At 39.2% G+C, this 20,421-nt stretch overlaps 1 long non-coding RNA gene across 1 annotated transcript; it reads right to left on the bottom strand.

Annotated features, from left to right (window-relative positions):
* Positions 1–4,418: 4,418 nt before the first annotated feature.
* On the bottom strand, positions 4,419–15,638 carry LOC145395217 (uncharacterized). Its single transcript, XR_013896567.1, has 4 exons — positions 15,560–15,638; positions 14,211–14,579; positions 12,921–13,022; positions 4,419–5,624 (listed from the first exon to the last, which is right to left on the bottom strand). It is a non-coding gene; the product is annotated as an uncharacterized LOC145395217 (long non-coding RNA).
* Positions 15,639–20,421: the final 4,783 nt, after the last annotated feature.

Here is a 20,421-nt window from a genome sequence, read left to right on the forward strand (position 1 = left end):
ACCCTCTCTCTCTCTCTCTCTCTCTCTCTCTCTCTCTCCCCCTCTCTCTCTCTCTCTCTCTCTCCCCCTTCCTCTCTCTCTCTCTCTCTCTCTCTCCCCCTCTCTCTCTCTCTCTCTCTCTCTCTTCCCCTTCCTCTCTCTCTCTCTCTCTCTCTCCCCCTTCCTCTCTCTCTCTCTCTCTCTCTCCCCCTTCCTCTCTCTCTCTCCCTTCCTCTCTCTCTCTCTCTCTCTCTCCCTTCCTCTCTCTCTCTCTCTCTCTCTCTCTCCTCTCTCTCTCTCTCTCTCTCTCTCTCTCTCTCTCTCTCTCTCTCTCTCTCTCTCTCTCTCTCTCTCTCTCTCTCTCTCTCTCTCTCTCTTCCTCTCTCTCTCTCTCTCTCTCTCTCTCCCTTCCTCTCTCTCTCTCTCTCTCTCTCCCTTCCTCTCTCTCTCTCTCCCTTCCTCTCTCTCTCTCTCCCCCCCCCCTTCCCTGCTTCTTGAGTGGGGAAGGTTGGGGGGGGGGGAAATAGAGGAGTTGTCAAAATCCTAAGCTAGTAATATATCCACTTAATGAAATAGCCAGGTTTAAGAATTTTATAAATATGACTTAAGTCATATTTATAAAGATTCTTAAGCTCCAGAAGTTTATGAATATGGTCAGTTTGAGAATCTTTATAAATACGACTTAAGTCATATTTATAAAGATTCTTAAGCCAGAGAACTTTTATAAACATTGTCAGTTTCTGAGAATCTTTATAAATACGACTTAAGTCATATTTATAAAGATTCTCAGAAATTGACCATATTTATAAAAGTTCTCCGGCTTAAGAATCTTTATAAATATGACTTAAGTCGTATTTATAAAGATTCTCAAAATGACTAAAATGTCTAGTATAACTTAAGTCAGCCATTTCCTCTTGCCCCCCACCCCCCCTCCCCTGCTTGTCTACCTAGCTACTATACATTTATTTCATTAAATTTAATACATATTATGCATTACAGAAACTATATATAATGTCTAAAAACCATATATATATATATAATATAACCATGTACTATACATCATGGTTTATATATAAACCATGATGTATAGTACATGGTTATATTATATATATATATATATATATATATATATATATATATATATAATATAACCATGTACTATACATCATGGTTTATATATAAACCATGATGTATAGTACATGGTTATATTATATATATATATATATATATATATATATATATATATATATATATATAACTATGTACTGTACATCATGGTTTATATATAAACTATGATGTATATATTTTTATATACAATATAATGGTTTTTATACATTATAAATAGCTTCTGTAATACATGTATTTCATATATGTATTAAGTTCAGTGTATATATATATATATATATATATATATATATATATATATATATATATTTTACGTAAATTTGTAATACATATTAAATATATATAATAAATATTGTATTATACGTAACAAATTTTATTGATATACAAAACATATAAAATTATATTCCTATTCCTGCAACCTCCAGACGATTGAATTCCATCACTGTACACTGGAGCCCTGCCTTAACCTGTTCAATAATTGTCTGGAAGTAGCACAAATAAAAGAATGTAAATTCATAGGGTTCAATTATTTACACTTTACTGTTCAAAGTAGCCTAAGAGATTGGAGAGAGGAGGGGTACAGACATGAAAGAGGAGGTAGAGATAAGAGAGTAGAGAAAGACTGGAAGGGAAAGGAAAGGGGAGAGAGGAGGAAAGTAAAAAAGGAGGGGGGAGGTGTAAAGGGGGAGGAAAGTGAGAGAGAGAACTAGAGGGGAAGAGTGGTAAATGGGGGAGGGTTACATAGAGGAAGCGACATGAAGGAAGGAATGTAAAGAGGGGGGGGGGTAGAGGGAAAGACAGGAGGGGGGGATGTAGAGTAATAGGGTGGGTTGAGGGAGACAGGACAGAGGGAAAGAGGAGGGGGGACGTAAAGCGGAAGTGTGTGGTAAAGGGGGAAGGGGGAAGTAGAGGAAGCGACATGAAAGATGTAGAGGGTAGAGGGTAGGAGAGAGGAGGGGGGATGTAAAGAGTAAGAGGGTGGGTTGAGGGAGAGACAGGACAAAGGGAGGGGGGGGGAGGGAGGGGGGAGTTAGAGGGACAGAGAAAGGGAGGAACAGGAGGTGGAGAGAGAAGGAAGAGGGAGACTGGGGGGGAGGGAGGTAAAAGGGTAGAGAGAGAGGGAAGGGAGATGCCGAGGGAGGAAAGGAAGCAAGGAGAAAGACATTATAGTAAACACTGGGCTGAGGCAGTTTACAAATGCTATATCTAGGTACTGTATTAATGTTCTCTATTTACTGGAAGCTAAATTAAGTGCTAAAAGCAATTAATTTCCAACAGTTGCTAGAAACTGTTGGGAAAACTAAAGATACAAGATTGAACTTTGTATTACCATTTGATGCTCAAATAAATTCAAGCATATTTCAACTAACATATGATTAAACTTTTTAAACTTTTTACAGAAAGTTTCACCACTGTCAAATGCAACAACAGCAGGAAAATTGGAAGCTAGACAGGGCTGAATTCCCTTGACCTTCATAACTTCCACCTATACATTGTGTCAATTTCAAAGTGTTACTATAAAACATGCTTATTTTAACGTTAAACTTCAGTTTTTAACCAATATCAGTTTCTTTTTCTGCTTTAACATGGCACAAAGGAAACGGAAATAATGAAGTACAGGAAATAAAGTCGTTAAGCAATGAGGAGGGATTTCAGAGTTAATCTTGCACAGCTATGATGCAAAACCTTTTGTAAATCTCTCCAGACCGCTTTAAATATACACAGCATAGGAACCTAACATTCCTGACAAGAGGCCACTTGAATTCTAACACTGTAAATTCTCTTTACACATTACAAGACTACCTTAGTTTTCCTTAGCATAAGATTGATAACATTTACAAAGTCCCCCACCTGTACTAGGACATGGGGGGGACACTGACCACCAAGATTTTAACTGTTCATCCTGTTCCAGGATGAATTTACCAATATACAACTAGCACCGTGCTTTCAGAACTCAAAGACCAATCCATCAGGAATTCCAAAGTTGTTTCCCCCATAGTGCTCAAATTTTACCACCTGCAACAAACCTTTAGCAATCTTACAACCTTGACTTGTTAAAGTAGAACAAATTTTATAATGACTAGTACTCTCCCTTCAATTATATAATTTTGCCAAACAACTGGATTCAGAGTTAAAAATTTAATGGCAAGAAGCCAAAATGACATTGTATGACATCTACTTTTACTTTGATAAACATGCTATTTCTATAAGATTTCATAATTAAGTTTTAATACAATGTTCTTAAGCTTGGGACATTTTTAAAGCTTCAAGTTCAGTTTCTAAAAAGCTTTGCTTTATTTCTTTTTATTTAAACATTAACCTTGCAGTTCTTAAATATTTAAGTTTCTTTTAATCTGACAACTCATTTAAGCTCTGCCACAGACTATCACATTTCTCCAAAAATGTAAAATTCTTGAAGTGTGCTGGGGAGGGGGGGTTAATGCCTTACTATAATGTCAGTGTCCAAGTACATAATTGTACCTGTATGCTGCGAAAGGGGTGGTACTGACCATTGTTAAATTTTATTTTCTAGTTGCAGGGTGATTAAATAACTAATGCATTGCTTTATAAAAAGGGGGGGCAGGAGTGCTTTCACATGAAGTTCAGTATGACTGCTGCCTGGTTAAACTTCCCTAAATTCCCTTTATTCCTCAAAATGTTCATGGAATGAAAGCCAATCTTGAGCCTGCAGTCCACTGGGGTCCCATTCAAACAAGCTTGGAGCTGCAGCTAATACCTTTAAGTTCTTGAAACACTACTAGTAACTGGAAAAGGTACACTGCATCAATACTGAAAATTACAGGAGACAGCAAGAAAAAGCAGTCATTTCAAGCTAGGCTTATCTGCTAAAACAACTTTCCAATACAAGTGGTAAACTTCTCAACCAGCATAATCAGTTTTTCAAGACATGGTAGGGGGGGAAGCGGGGGAGGAACCCATGGAGTTTTAATCAGTCTGTGGCATTATATGGTATTTTTAAACAATTACCACATTTAGGATGCAATGAGTATAATAAATTCCTTTAAGAAACACTGGAGAGGTTGTCATTTGTATGCCATTTACATTCCTGCAGTACTGGACTTATGATATACTTCTGTATATCCATTCACATTCAAAATTCAACTCAAATCACCAATATATCTTAAGCCAATGATTCTTTAAGTCCTGGTATCGCTTTGTCAGGACACTCCTTGTACCCAGATTTAAAATAGCTTTATCAAATTCACAATGGCAACTTTAGTGGCACAACTGCAACAGTAATAAATTATATAAATTCATGCACTTATTAAAACTGATCTCATAAAAGAAAAATCTGTTTAACTATTTATCAAAGTTTTCAGGCCCTTCTATGTTTTCCATGAACATGTTTAGTACCGTACTTCAAATGATACAATATTGTGCACTTCTTATATTACACCAGAAATGTACCATGCAGCTGCACCTCCACTTATTCTTTATTCTGCACTTAATCATTCTCTTTCCGGGAATCTATGAAGAATATCATTTTGGTACCAAGCTACTGTAACATGATAAATTACAGAACAGACTGTTGATGCTTCATATGACTTTCTCAGCAATTACAAAGTTATCAAGAATTTCCATGCTTCATCGAGTGACAAGCCAAGTGGTGTCCTGTAAGCCAGGAAACCATTTACAACACTGGGTGGTAACTATATAACCAAACCATGCGTGCTCCCTACGCGTCAACAAGTGGGTTGGTGGAGGGTTAGTGCCCCTCCCCATAAAACAAATAACCCAGTCAAATGGCCACCCCTTACGGGATCATGGCGTCTGGCAACAGATAGATAGAAAATTTAACTACAGAAATTATAGGGATGGGCCAGTATGAAGGTGAAAATGGCACAAAATACAAATAAACAATGAATTTAGTTATATAAAAATGGCACAAAATACAAATAAACAATGAATTTAGTTATATATAAACATCAACATTAAGGAACTCAGGACACTAACAAACACCTATTTTTATTATAGTGTAGGTCTTGTATCCCCAAAGTGGTACATGTATTCAAGTTACAAGTCACTATCTGGAGAAGACATAGGTACATTTTCCAAATTGAGTTCATGCTGTACAAAAACTAAAAATCTATCTTTTACTTTCACAGGAGTGTAATATGCAACTCCAATTCCATTATTTTAGGATGGGCCATACTTCTGACTCATTTCCAAATTTAAATCTTGTCACTTATCCAGTCTGCATGAACACTAAACACCAATGATCACAAAAAAATTATCTGCTGAGGCTATTATTTACTGTACTTTACATTTTCTTGGCAAATTGTTACAGGACAATTTCAAATACTTTATAAAAACTTCTGTTCAGGAGCTAGTACACATTTCTGTATCTAATATTCAACTTTCAGTTTTAAACAAACTAGAAGACACTGCAAATGTACTTTTCAGTGTACTTCAACTGAAGTATTCAGCAACTTGATTACAGCAGTCCTTTCTTGTCCAGTTCCCACTTAAGATCGGACTGCAACGAAGCCAGTACTCCCCTGTAGGAGAAATAAACATTAGTATATTACCAATAATGTGGAAACAGAATAGGAACAAGTGACATGCAAAAGGAGATCAAGGAAGAAGAGACAAGTAAATGGGATTGTGAAATGGATAGGGCAGAATGATAACAGGGCAAAGTGTAACTGGCCTTGTAGGATTAACGCATCTGGCTTTAAATGTACACTATACCCAGTCATTTTAGTTTACTTCAGCTTTAATTCATCAAAGGGTTTCTGAATTGGTGCTGGGAATGTACCATTAATGAGAACAGGTCTTACAACACCTGTTCTACAATGAAATAACTTCAGCCTTTAAGAAAAACTATACAGTACATAACTGGCCAAAACATTTACTGTAACCTGACAAACCTCTAGTTCCCTTCAGCCAGAGCTCATGTAATTAGACAAGGGTGTATTTGACCCATGGAGACTAACTGTGGGACAAACTTCACTGAACCAAGACTTGTATAAGCTAACAAGTTTTCTGTAATTATTTCTTTACAGAATATTTTGAGTAACGTGCTAAAGAATATCAGTACTAAAGAGGAGTAATGTGAGGCGATTACATACGTTACCACACACTGGTTATGTTTCTTTTAATGGGAGCAGCTTTATGTACCTCTGACAATTTCAATCAAGTACCATGATGATCCTTATGTTACCCTCAATAAATCTGCTCAATTTTAATAGGCTTTTAACAATGCTATATCATGAGATTAGGGTTTACACTAACCTGCCATAAAATTGCCATCCCTATAACTTGAATGCACAGCTAAAACAGTAAGATGATGAACACCAGAATTGTGAGAGTCAAGGTACTATGGAAAGGATGTAGAGTCAATGTCTTTCCACCACAGAGCTCCGTGAAGCAGCCAAAGGATGGAAAGCTGGGACAATTTAAGGTGAAGTGTATAGGATAGTAGCGGTCAATGCATTTAGCTGCTAAGGAAATGGTGCAGGAATATAGTACTCTATCCCCAACTGATGCTTCACTAACCCTCTTGCTTCCAATCGTTTTCATGTCATTTTCAGTACCGTAGAGTCAGATAGAGCAGAGTTAAGACTGGCACCACTAACTTTCTACTGACTGTACTAGTATCCAAACCCAGATGCTAAACGTCAGCTTCAGCCATGTCATCTTATTAGTTCAGATGATTGTAACACTGTAGCAGTTTGCTTTGTTAAATTTTCGGTGAGTTTGAAGACTGTATTAAATTTACAGTAGTAATGTTATTCACTTAGCCATACTGTTCACCTTAAAAAACAAGCTGAATAGCGATATGCGGACTGCAATACAGTGCTAAAGAACTTAACACTGCAATATGGTCCTAGTTGTTACAAGTGGTATGGGTGCATGCCTGTATTGTATTATCGTATCACTGAACTGTGGGGAACACTGCATGAAGTTAAAATGACAGTATCACTGGACTCTTCATATCCATCAATGCATGGGAATACTGTATGAAGGAATCCTGTTTATGATCCCTGGAGATACTAGAGCATATCCAACCATGCAAATTACTGTATGTTAATTCATGGTAGGGATTAAACCCCTTTTACTCCAACGACCTAAAATTACTTTCTCCATCCTAAATGCTGAGTTGCTGCAATAGATTAACAAATAATTGTCACTATGAAATGCAATGGAAAGCTGTGGTATTTTGTAACTGCCATGTGAAATAGGCTGGAAAAGAATGAAAAAGGTGTAAAAACTGTACAATCAGTCTTTACAACCAGCTTATGCAGTACCAGTAAATAGGGTTTAATTCTAAACTTCCATCCCTTTACCTGCTACTCCCAGTCTAATCCTTAGGTCAGAAACATCGCCTAGAGGTTCCCATTGACAGCTACAGACATGGAGAAAATTCAATTGCTAGTAATAGCTATGAATACAACTCAGAGGGGAAGGTTCACAGCACTGAAAAAAGGATGCACCCTAACAAGAAATAAAGGATTTTACAACAAAGACCCATCCTTGGTAAAAACTGGCTCAGGTTTGGAAATCAACAGAAATGGGGAATCTTACTCTGGCCAGACAAAATACATAATGAAATGACTTCCAGGTACAAAGGCCTAATAAGTCTGGCTGAAAATGAAAAGACTGATCGAGCCCTTGGAGAAAGGCTTAGCCAACTTCAAGCAAACTATCACAAAAGGAAAGTTACTAGAGATAAACCTATGGCTGCCTAAACTGGGTCATTTAAAGATGCTATTCAAGTGACTAGGATCTGCAGAGCTGCCTTGTGGATCAGGGTAACTCATACCTAGCTTTGTTAGAGTGGGTTCTCAGTGCCTCACCAAAGGGATCTGTACAGCTAATTTACTTGCTCTCCTATTTAAGAACTAACCTTTCATACAGCATTTTGAATATGTAAAACCAAAGACTCAGTTTTAAAGCCAACTGAATTTTACTTAAAGCAGATGACAACAACAGAGTTAAGTGTTCATTAACAATAACTTGCACGATTAAATTCCGACTTAGTTACAACCCAACTTTGTCTTTCATACAGGGAACAATCACAATGTGTATACAGATCAATTTTCCTGCCTGTTGATGGCAATGGAAGGAGTTGCCATTTAACGAGTAAGAGGGATATCTAAAAACAATATGTTAGGACAAATGATCAGGGAACTTAAATCTCTTCATGACCACTTGCTCATATCACAGAAGGTGGTATGGTTTCAGTTACTGTGCATGTTTTCCTTCAAATAACGTGTCAAGTGGGGTTGGTGGAGGATTAGTGCCCCTCCCTGTAAAAACAATTAACTATAAGCCCTTGGCCACCCTGTTTGGGATACATGGCGTCTGGCAATGAATGAATGAATGAAATATGTATACCAGTAACAAGCACATAAAAGATTCATGCGTACTGATAGCAAATACATAAACTATAAAATCTCGATACCCTTCCTCAACTTCAGACGACGACAATTTATGCTTTGTTTACATTACTGGATATCTTCAAATCTTCCAAGTGCCAGAGTAAAATCTTTAAAGGAAGCCAGTGAAGGCTGTTGCTTAGGACACCCACCTTTACGGCACTATTAAACCTTGAAGTTCTACATTAACTATGACAATACTATGGCTCTACATCTGTTCCATAACTAGCATTAATATGATGCTAAAACAATTCAAAATGGGCATGACAATTTTGGGCAACGTAAAACTTGAGTATCTGGAGAAAATGGTAAATACTGCAGTTATATCTACAGCCACATGAACTCCAGAACGGGTGGCCTGATTAATCTCCATGTCATCCTGTCCTGTGCTTAGTCTACCCTCTCCACCCCACCCACCCCCTCCCTCAAAATCAATAACCAAACAAAATCCATGGTGAAAACCGCCATACTCAACACACACAAGCACTAATACAAACAGCCTGCACTCAAGCCAACAAAAATCACCCTTCCATCATTCCAACCTGCCCAATTCTACTCCATTACTGAAAGCCAAAAATAATCAGTGAAAATCAAGCCTTAAACCCAAATTCAAATTCATACGACCCGTAGCCTACCCCAATATTGAATAATTTCAAATTCTAAAGGCATACAAGATTGTTTCCAATTCAAGCCACTCAACAATTTCAAACCATTAATAAAAATTCAAGTTTTAAAATCAACTGACAAACTTCCAAGACCATAAGCATTTAAAACCCTAAAAATCATTTCACAGCCATATACTGTACTTTTGGTAGACTCTAAATTTCAAAGTTACTCCATTTCAAAATCCAAACTCAGAGGCCATAGTAGTATCAAAAAAGCCACTAATCCACAGGCCAAAATAGCCACACACCATCTACAACATTCACAATTCATCGTCACTATAACTCAATCAAGACCAAGAGTCACAAAATCCGCACTCAAAACAGCTATGTAATAAAAACAGCCAGGAATACATGTTAATTCTTAAAAAGGGCAAGTTTCAAGTCCACAATATCACCCACTCCAAGTCAACTACAAACCCAAACCAAAAACTCAGCTAAGAATCACCAATATTTAAACTGCCACTTCAATGAAAATCCACACCTACACTGTCCAACAGCCTCCCCGCCCCACCCAAAGAAAAATCCATTCATCCATCATCCAACACACTTTAAAAATCCATCTATCCAACAAGCACTTCAAAATTAAAATCCATCCCTCCATCATCCAGTCCATCTGTAGCAGGGGCTGGGGATAGGTTACTCCAGTCATTCAGGCAAGGCTGACCATCCTCACTAGCCCCTGAGTGGCGTTATGTGACCAAGAAACCTCAACGATCCCTCAGATATAAACCCCAAACACATCCCTCAACTAACCCTCACAGGCTCAATCTACGTAGTGCCTTAACCCACTGAACCGCTGGGAGTTTTTGACCTGGTTACCAACTCAGTAATGGTTTCAGGTTTACAAGAAACCATTTGGCTTCAAGTGTAGTAAACCTCAATGCAGCACTACATTTATTTCCTTAGCGGATGGTAGGCACCCAAATCAGAGTAACACCATACTCAAAATACAGCCAAAATAAAGTCAAACCATTCCAGATGACAGTAATGCAAACTACAAACTATTCCAATTAAAATCAATAGCCAATTGACTCACTTAAAATATTCCATAATCAATATCCAGTGCAAAACATGGCAACATTTAAACTCCCTGAAAAATCAGCCGCTAAAAATTGAAAACATTCAAATGGGCCACTTGACATCAAGCTAATGTATATAATGACAGGTGAAGAATATGCCATGAGTCACAGTCACCATGCTCATCCACCTTGAGTCACATACACCTTCTCTACATCGTGTCCCCTTTTATCGATAAGAGCCAAGGCGTTGCCCCTGGGTAGAGGGCTTAGGTTTGCAGCATGTAGCACTTGATGACCAGATGCCCTTCCCTGTGTCTACGAATGACCCTTAGGTGGAATCGAACCTCCGACCCTTTGGCCAAAGCAGAGCACTAACCAACTGAGCCAAACAAAGGCTTTTCGTCTCATTAACTCTCCTCCTCTTACTGACTCCCTTCAACCTCTGTCTCTTCGCCGCACTGTTGCATCTTTATCTCTTTTCTATCGCTACTTTAATGGTCACTGCTCCTCTGAACTGTCTGCTTGCATTCCTCCACCTCTACGACGGGCGCGTAGCACCTGTCTGGCAGCAAACTCTCATCCCTTTTCTGTCCAACTCTCTAATGCAAGAGTTAACCGTTACTCCCAGTCTTTCATTCATGCAACAGGTCAGCTCTGGAACTGTCTCCCTCTGTCTGTATTTCCTCCTGCCTATGATCTCCAGTCTTTCAAACGCAGTGTGTCCAGGCATCTCAAAATGATCGGATCTTGAATTTGGCTCTCTATTGTATTTTGTTTTTCTCTTGGAGGGAACTGTTACTGCGGGCTCATGGCCTTTGGTTCCTTCTTCCTCGCATAAAAAAAAAAAAAAAAAAAAAAAAAAAAAAAACAGCCAGTCGATACAAACCAACATTAAAACACCAAAGTCCCTCAAAGTTCAAATACCAGACGAGTCACGCACTGATACAATAAAAACTGCCAGTCAAGACAAATCAAAATAAAACACAAGTCCCTCAAAATTCAAAACCCATTAAGTTTTAAATCTACATAACATCCAACATCAAATTTTATGCTAAATCCAAACAGGGAAAGCCACTAAAAATTAAGAGAAAGCCAATCAATTCTTCCTCCAAGGCAAAGTAAATCCATAATAAAACTAAGTAGCAGAGATCCACTAACAGGTCAAAGCATACCAAATCCACCCAAAATAACCAGTCAGAATCCTAGCCTCCATAAGATCTAAATTTCTAATCCTAGTGCATAAAGAAGGTAGCCAAATTCAAAGTCTAGTTTCGCCATAACCATAAAGCCACTGAACCTAAAATCCAAAATGTCCATTCCAAATCCAAAATCAAACTTACAATAAACCCACCGTCAAAACCAGTACTAGTAATTATAACCACTTATTCCAATTTACCAAGTTTTTTAGCATTAACTCCCCTGTGTATAGACAAATGAAGTTTGTAATTTGCTGTGAAATGGTCCAGTGAAGTGCTACCCAAATGCACTGATATACTACTGTCCCTTAGCTACCCCATCCCTTGAGAAGGCTATGGACTAAGGGCAACTCCTCGTCTTCCAGGGATTATGTTCCGATGCAGGCCAATGTATCCGAGCGAAGTTATTCACACAACGGTGGACTTCAAGAGGGCAAGTTCAGCCTGCAGTCTACCACCTGATTAACTATGGCTTCCCTCCTCCATCCAACACCCCCTTACATGTTCCCTGCCGTTCTCTACAAATTCCCTCCCTTCTTCCTGTTACCGTCAACACAATCTTCCTTTCCCCCTCCACTCTACTCTCCTCTCCCTCCCAGGACATTTATTGCTTATCTGATCGCCAGCTCTCATCTGAACTAGATTTAGATTTTCACTGTTACCTGTATAGCAAAGTTACCCAAACCCTGGCACTACATAAAATTAACAACGTACTGTATTAAGGGACAAATAAGCTGATGCCTAGATCCTGATTTAACCTTCGTAAAACATAACAGCATCACAAACTACCACTGTTCATATGAATCATTACCCAGGATGCCACAACAAGTGTATGGATAAAATTGCCATTCCTCACCCTGCTCTAGGGTGGGAAAGGAGGTCCGGATATGATGGATAAAATTAAATCAACTGCATAGTATAAATGTCTGGTGAAGTATTAATTTAACCTCTAAAATTACAACCAGTAATGGCTTCAATTAAGTAGTACATGATAATTATCCTAAACGTTTATATAAGAAAAAAAAGGCCTTAATAACCACTGCACTAATGACTTATGTAATTTGATATATAAACAGGTAATTGATCTAATTAAGGCCTTCCATTCCTTTATATACTTAAAGAATTTTGTAATGTCAAACCCACAACTAAAGCCTAATTTTGCAACTCAACATTTTCAATTCTATAACTGGTCTGGATTAATCATTTATAGGCAGTCACCGTCAGAAGCTTTAAGAATCCAAAAGTTAAACTGGTTAAGGCTCATGACTTATACTGTATTTAGTTTTTAGTCTGACATCGTTTATAACAGTAAAAAAAATCTCCAAGTTAAAATGGTTAAGTCCCATGATTATTTTGATTTAGTCTGATCTAGTTTGACACCTACAGTTTATAATACCCGTAAATGACTTATTATAAAGTCCTCTAGAAACCCAACTTGATATAGCCATGACATTCCATTCTGAAAAAGTTCTATTACATTTGCATTAATCTTATGAGGACTGCCTATAAATGCTCAAAATTCACTTTCCTCACCTTATTTGACAAGATGACCGCCTGAACCGCAGAAGACCTCAATAGCGGATGTGATGTGGTGGCGAAGGTGGCTGTGGTTGATGACACTGCCCCAACATAATCCTGTTAAAGATATACATTAATATACTTGTTACGTATTTGCTTCCATAATTCTTACTAGTTTATCATTAAGCTGTGAGAGGAAAAGTAACGGCTAATGTAATGTTAACTCCTTTGTCATTTATTAAGTTAAAGGAGGAGGGTAATTAACTGCGGTATTACAGTGGTGGCAGATCATCCACTCGCTTGATGCAGTGCTGCCTACTTCCTTCACCTTTATTCTTTTCCTGTCTCTGCCCTCCTCCCTATTTCTTATCTTTCCTGTAACTCTTCATTATCTTTCCTTTTCAGGTGGCCTTACAGTGACAAGCCTAATGGTTCCTGTAAACCAAGAAACCATTTGCAGTGCTGGGTGGTAGCAATATAACCCACCCGTATTCCCTACATGTCAAGTGGGTTGGTGGAAGGTTTGTGCCGCTCCCCGTAAAACAACAAGACAAATGGCCATCCCTTATGAGATGATGGCATCAGGCTATAGATGGATTATGGTTTCAAGCCACAGAATAAAGAGAGTTTGATTTAAGACAATTCAGAGACACTTCTCTTGGGCATTTTTGTCAAATTAATATATTACTCTCGACAGCTAGGTTAGGTTAGGTTACCTTCAAGTATAAAAAATTACAGGGACAAATATGCCATGGAAGAAAGTCTTAGAATTGTTTAAAACAGGAAAAAAGAAAAAAACTGATCCAAATCTTTGTGTGGTTGGCTGAAACTAATTTTACCTGAATAGCTAACTAACTGTGTAGGTGTTTGTGTTTACACAGCACTTCAGGTACACAGTCCCGAGGCAAGGAAGTCAGCTACTCTGTACTGTATCTCCTCACTGCCTACGAAACTTAACTAGCTGTCAATATTTTATTTAAATACTGACCCTCAAATCATCAGCACAAATTAAAAACTAAATAATTCAGTAAATTATATAATCCAAGAAGACCCCTCACAGACCAGTTTGTTAAATCTCCCTATTTATAATACATATTAACGTGACAATGTTACCTCCATTTATAATTTACCAATGAAAATTTACCCAGCAAGCACTGAAAGTATTTGCAAGGACTGACTGTTTTTTGACAATCATGAAAAAGGAAAGCAAATGAAGGGTACTATCGTGAACGTAAGACCTTGTCATGTAATCAGTTAAATTCCATTACAATGATGTTAAAGTACTGTATAAATCTTCATACTTACCACAGTATTGAAACAGCAGAACAGGCCTCGGCTTGAGAGGCCTTACAGATTACAAGAAAGAACCCAAGGCTGACCAGGAAGGCACCAATTCCCAGTTCCTTGTCGAGTCGAACCCAGCGCCTGAACCTCTACGTCAAGCACCATCTCACTATTGTCCTCGTTATCGCGCTCATTTTCTATTTCAGGTATTTCCGTCCAATTTTGATCGTCCTGTTTTCATCTGCACACTTCCATTGGATTCCACCTTGCTTCAGTTTCCGTCATCTTCCATTTTCTCCACTTCCACTTGCTCCACCCTTGCTTTGAAATGTCAGTCTTAAGTCTCGTGTGAATTTTCATTGCTCTTGTCGCCATGTTCACTTACACTACCTGTCGGAGAACGATGTATTAATTAACGAGGATATATTAAGTGACAAGTTCGCTAAAAACAAATAAAATAGCCCAGGTAAACCAATATCTAACGAGTAATCCAGCTCCTCAAATAACATTTTTGCTTCGAGGTACGTAACTTCAATGCTCTAGTATTTCCCCCCCCATCTTTGCTTAACCTAAACTACCCGGATACTGCAATAAAGCCAAGTATGACACCGACACATACTTTGGAATTACGGTTTAATAATCGAACTGAAGTGCTGAAAACTATTAAAAATGAACTTTAAAGAGTATGAACAAACATATGCCTGATCAAGTTCTCCGTATGGAACAAAATATAGCTGGTGTACTTTGCATAACTGATTCATAATTTAATTCTTGAAAAGCAGATGCCCACCGAGTCATTTTTAAATTGTCCACCAGGTGAAGAACCGTTAATACTTTTAAACTGCATGCCTACTCTGAAACCTAAACCATGGAATTATCATCAAGGGAGCAAACTTTCTAACTGCATATTACCTCAATGCAAAACTAATGTAAGAAGTCCTTAAATACAAGAGTAAGATATGAAAATATGCTAAAAAAATATTAAGTTCAGACGTTACGGTAAACACCTCGACTTGAATACTGTAAACTCAAAAGTCAAACCGCATCGAAGGACTTCCATACATAATACAATTCCTTAAAATATATATATAAATCCTCACAATTCAGTAATATCCACAGGTCATTGTTACAAGCGATAATGGATACTAAGGTGAGTAAACAATGGCTACTGAAGCAAGTGAACAATGAATACTGAGTGAACCACGAATTCTAAACGGAAACACTCCACTCGAAATGATGCAAAATCAATGAAAATTCTACCCAAGAGCTTCCAAACATACACCAAAATTTCCTTAAAATATATACATCAACACTGCTTATTACTATAAACTATTAAAAGGTACTAAAACAGAAACTGAAAGAAATCTTACCAAAGCGAGAGTCGGACATCTCCCTCCCCCAACACCTTGCTCGCGTCTGCCCAACCTGCCCGGCCTGCCGGCTTTTCCGTCGCACCTGCAATCTTTCCTCCATCTCTCCCTCCACTCCTCCGCATTCCCTCCACCTTAGCCCCGCCCACCATCGTTTAAATCCCCTTTTCCCTATTAATACGCCTCTTTAACTATATCATTACATTTAGCTTATATATCTCTAGTTTCTTGATCTGTGTGTCACTTTATCAAAAATTTTCCCGTTTCCTCTCCTCCCTCCCTCTCCCCATCACCCTTTCTCTCCCTCTACATTCCTTACCCTTCCCTTGTTTCAATAAATTTTATTCCTAACGTCAGTCACTACTATTTCTTTGGTTTGTGAGTCATTTTTCCTACAGTTTTCTCTGCCACAAGGCATTAACAAATTTAAATTTTCGTTTCCTTCCTCTCTCCTTCCCTCCTACTTTCCCCTTCACCCATTCTTTCCTCTCTCCTTCCTTCTCCATCCATTCTTTCCTCCTTCCCTTTCCGCCCCTTCCTTTCTCTCTCCTTCCTTCTCCCTCCGTCCCCCCTTTTCTCTCCTTTTCCCTCCACCCTTTCTTTCCTCCTTCCCCTTCCGTCCCTCCCTCTCTCCTCCTCAACTCCATTCCCCACCGTTCCTCCTACCTTCCTCCTCTCTACCCATCATTTCCTCCTCCTCTCTCTTCCCCTCCATCCAACCTTCCCTCTCCTTTTCACTCTACTCCTTTCCTCCTTGCCCCTCCCTCCCTCCATTCTTCCTTCCACCATCCACTCCTTCCTTCCCTTTCCGCCCCTCTTTTTCTCTCCTTCCCTCCTCCGTCCCTCCCCTTTCCTTCTTTCCTGCTTCTCCCCCTTTCACTCTCCTTCCTTTCTCCTCTCCTTTTCCCTCCCTTTCTCTCATTCCTTCCATCCGTCCCTTCTTTCCCCCTCCATCATTCCTCTCCGTTCCTTCCCTCCTCCCCCTTCCCCCCCCCCCTTTTCTCTCTTTCCTCTCACCCACTAAAACTGACTCATTAAAAACTATGCTGGGTTACTTTACATAATGGTACAAACATGGTCCTCTCCAGCACGAAAATAATAAATAACTACACCAGGCCAAAATATGACTATATGGTACTAAGGTAGACGGAAGCAGGAATAATCAATTAAAAAGCTGTGAAGAATCGTTCTCAAAATACTGTACGTGAGAGATCCTATCTAGAGGGCAGTGGGATTCACAGCCCCCACCACCCCCTCCCTTTTAGTCGCCTCTTACGACACGCAGGGAATACGAGGGTAGTATTCTACTTCCCATGTACCCACAGGGGACCCCCTACCCCAGGGGGAAAGCACAAAGGAAAACAGGCGGGGTTATTACTGTTTCTATAAGTAACCAGCAAACCACAGTGGCACAGTTGTTAGCGTTTCTATCACAAAGCTGGCGACCCGTTCAGGGTCTGAATCCTGGCGTGGGCAGCTGGTGCCACTGGCCTTGGGTGTGCATCCACCCTGGTGGACTGGTGGGTAAAATGGGTACTTAAGGCAACACTTGTTAGATGAATAACCCAATACAGGCTCAAAGGCATAAATTACCTAGGATAGCACATATGGGAGGTAACGAGGTAACTAGGATGTTGTATCCCAGGTAGGTGAATAACCCACCACAGGCTCAAAGGCTCACTTTATGAACATGAGCCCAGTGGCTACACACCTCATGCCACCAGCCTCCATCACCAAGCTAATTCCCTTTACCTAAGCAAGTCATCCTTACTTGTACAGGACATTATCTATCCATCTGTTTGTATCTATCCATTCATGTTTTATCTATCTACCCGTTTACATCTGTCTATCCAGTTCTTTACATTAATCCATCAGTATGTTAATCATCCAATATTCAATATCAGCATCAACAAAAGCATACGGGCCCAGAGCTAGGCCACTCGGTCCAAACATTAAAGCGAGTGACTAATTACTCCCTCCTCAACAAACAGTGTGAGCAATAAACCCCAACCACCTGATGGGCCTGTCTGGATGGAGCACCTCAACCCACTACACCACCAGGCATCTAAAAGTCCACGAGAACAATGGGACTATAGCAACATGTCAGTCAGATGGCATCAGAACACTTTTATAAATGGAAAAGAATCATATGTGACGAAGGGAAGAATGTATGGTGAGAAATATATAAAATAAATAACATGGTAGCTATTATAGATCTAATCTAAAAATACAGCCTATGTTGCTTTCTATGACCGTGCCAAAAGAGAGAGAGAGAGAGAGATAACACTTGTAAATATGTGTGTCAACATGTACTTTGACTCTATACAGTCACTCAAAAGAAGTATCAATGAGTGACTGTACTTGTGACTGTTTCCCGCTTATGAATAACGATTGTCATCATCATGTTTGTAGCCACATCTCACTCTCATGGTACTACCTCACACAGTCCATGGTACTCATCCTTCTACCTATAGCCAGGAGACGTAAACCCATAAGGGATGCCTGTTTGTCTTTGAGTTGGCTGTTTAACGGACAGGGGCACTAACCCTCCGCCAACCCACTTGTTGACAAGTAGGGAACTTACATGGGTTGATAATATGGTTACCACCCAGCATTAAAAATAGTTTCCTGGCTTACAGGAAACCACTAGGCTTGTCACTCACTGTAAAGCCACCTGAAAAGGAAAGAGTAATGAAAAGTGACAGGAACGATGGGAGAAATAGGAAGAAAGGAGGGCAGACACAGATAAAGAATGAAAAAGGTGAAGCAAGAGATAGGCAGCACTGCATTAAGTGAGTGGATGATGGTCACCACCACCACCTTCCACCAATCCTTCTATACCTGTAGACACAATGGTAACACAGCATAAGGCACAGGGAATCTGTCTTTATTTTAAATTGGAATAAGCCATATACATATATACATTATCACTTTTAATTTGTACAAAAATACTTCCCCAGCTATTGTTATGCCGTGAAGAGAAACATTCAGTATCACACGAATCACAACAATCATCGAGACATGACACCTCAATTCTGCCTTCACATACACAGCATCCCACCAGATTTATTATTATTATTATTATTTTACTTTACAAGGTTATTCTGGGGTTAATATTGAGTATAAAATTCTATATCAACATAGATCCAATTCTCGGCAAAAGGAGCTACAATTACTGATGACTCACAAATTTACCCATAAGGTCAAAAATTCTCATAATTTACCCACCACAAATTGTCCCATAATTGACCCGTGAGGTCATAAATTGTCTCACAATTTACCCAAAAGGTCATAAATTTTCTTATAATAAATTCATTTGGTCATCAGTAACTAACTACAATTGGTTGAGAATTACACCCACGTTAATACAGCTCTAAAATAACCACCACGTTCTTCAAAGAAATCTGAAGGGACACTCTGTATGTTAGGGAGTGCTGGAGGGGTATGCCTTCGTGCGGTGGCACTGATGTGTGCAGCCGGCTTCACTGCCCGGTTATACAAACATCTCTCAACTCCCTTGTATCCGCCAAAGGAGGATGGTGGACTGCAAGATGGGGACAATTTCAGCCTGCAGTCCACTGGTTTCCAATTTGGATGGGCCTGGGGCTGCAAATACTACATGTGTGGGATGCTTTGTAAAATATCACAAAATTAATCTGAGGGACATTTCATTCATTCATCTTCATTTCCCTCATCTTTACATCTCTCTCTCTCTTTCAATGCTGCTGTGGTCCCAAGGTCATTTAAACATGAACCCAGTGGACTGCAGGCTGAGGCTACCCTTCTCCTGCAGTCCACCATCATTCTCTGGGTGACAGGAAGGGGGCTGAGGGATGTTTATATACCTGGGCAGTGGAGCCACCTGGAAACACTGGTGCCACCACATGAAGGCATCCAACTCCAGAACTGGGAGACAATGGTAACAGTGGAAATGTAAGGAGCAGATTTTTTGTGATGTGCTGTGAACTTAAAAAATGTATGGAGCAGTTTTTTGGTGGTGGACTGTGAACTTGAAATAAAACTACCGGTAACAGTGGAAATGTATGCAGCAATTTTTGTGATGTGCTGTGAACTTAATGGAAAAAAAAAAAAATTCAATATAAGTGACTGCATAACTAGGACTCAATGTTTTGGTACACACACACACACACACACACACACACACACACACACACACACACACACACACACACACACACACACACACACACACACACACAATGACCCTCAAAGCACCACACTGCCATAAATACAGACACGCATTTTATCATAAACAAACACGCACTTTATTACCCTCCAGTCCATCTGACATGTATGTGTGATTTTCGACTTCATTAATAACATCACATTACAACCTGCATTTACAGGACAAAATGTACCCTAATGAACAATAATAAATGGATTGAAGTCTTTTTCTTTTTGAATAACCTGGATATTGTCTTTTTAGCCAACAAATTATAGTCAATAACAAATACTTCATCCTGACTACAGGCTGGTTACTTTATCATGGCCCAGATTTTCACCCTTTTGCAGCTTATTTCACACAGCTCAATGCAAGAATAATACTATGGTTCTAAATCCTTTCCCCAGCACTTCTTTGTGACTGGAGCAACAGGTCAACTCGGGAACTGTGTCCCTCTGCCTTTATTTCCTACTGCCTATGATCTCCAGTCTTTCTAACGTGGTGTATCCAGGCATCTCGAAATGAACGGATCTTGAATTTGGCTCTCTGTTATGTTGTTTTTGTTTTTTCTTGGAGGGAACAATTTGCAGGTTCCTGGCCTTTGGTTCCTTCTTCCTTGCATTAAAAAAAAATAAAAATAAAAAAAAAATATAAAAATTAAAAAAAGTGTTACCTCTTG

This window comes from Coenobita brevimanus, chromosome 30 (genome assembly GCF_032717465.1).
Source record: "Coenobita brevimanus isolate Jiangsu-jjx chromosome 30, ASM3271746v2, whole genome shotgun sequence".
Taxonomy (NCBI): Eukaryota; Metazoa; Arthropoda; class Malacostraca; order Decapoda; family Coenobitidae; genus Coenobita; species Coenobita brevimanus.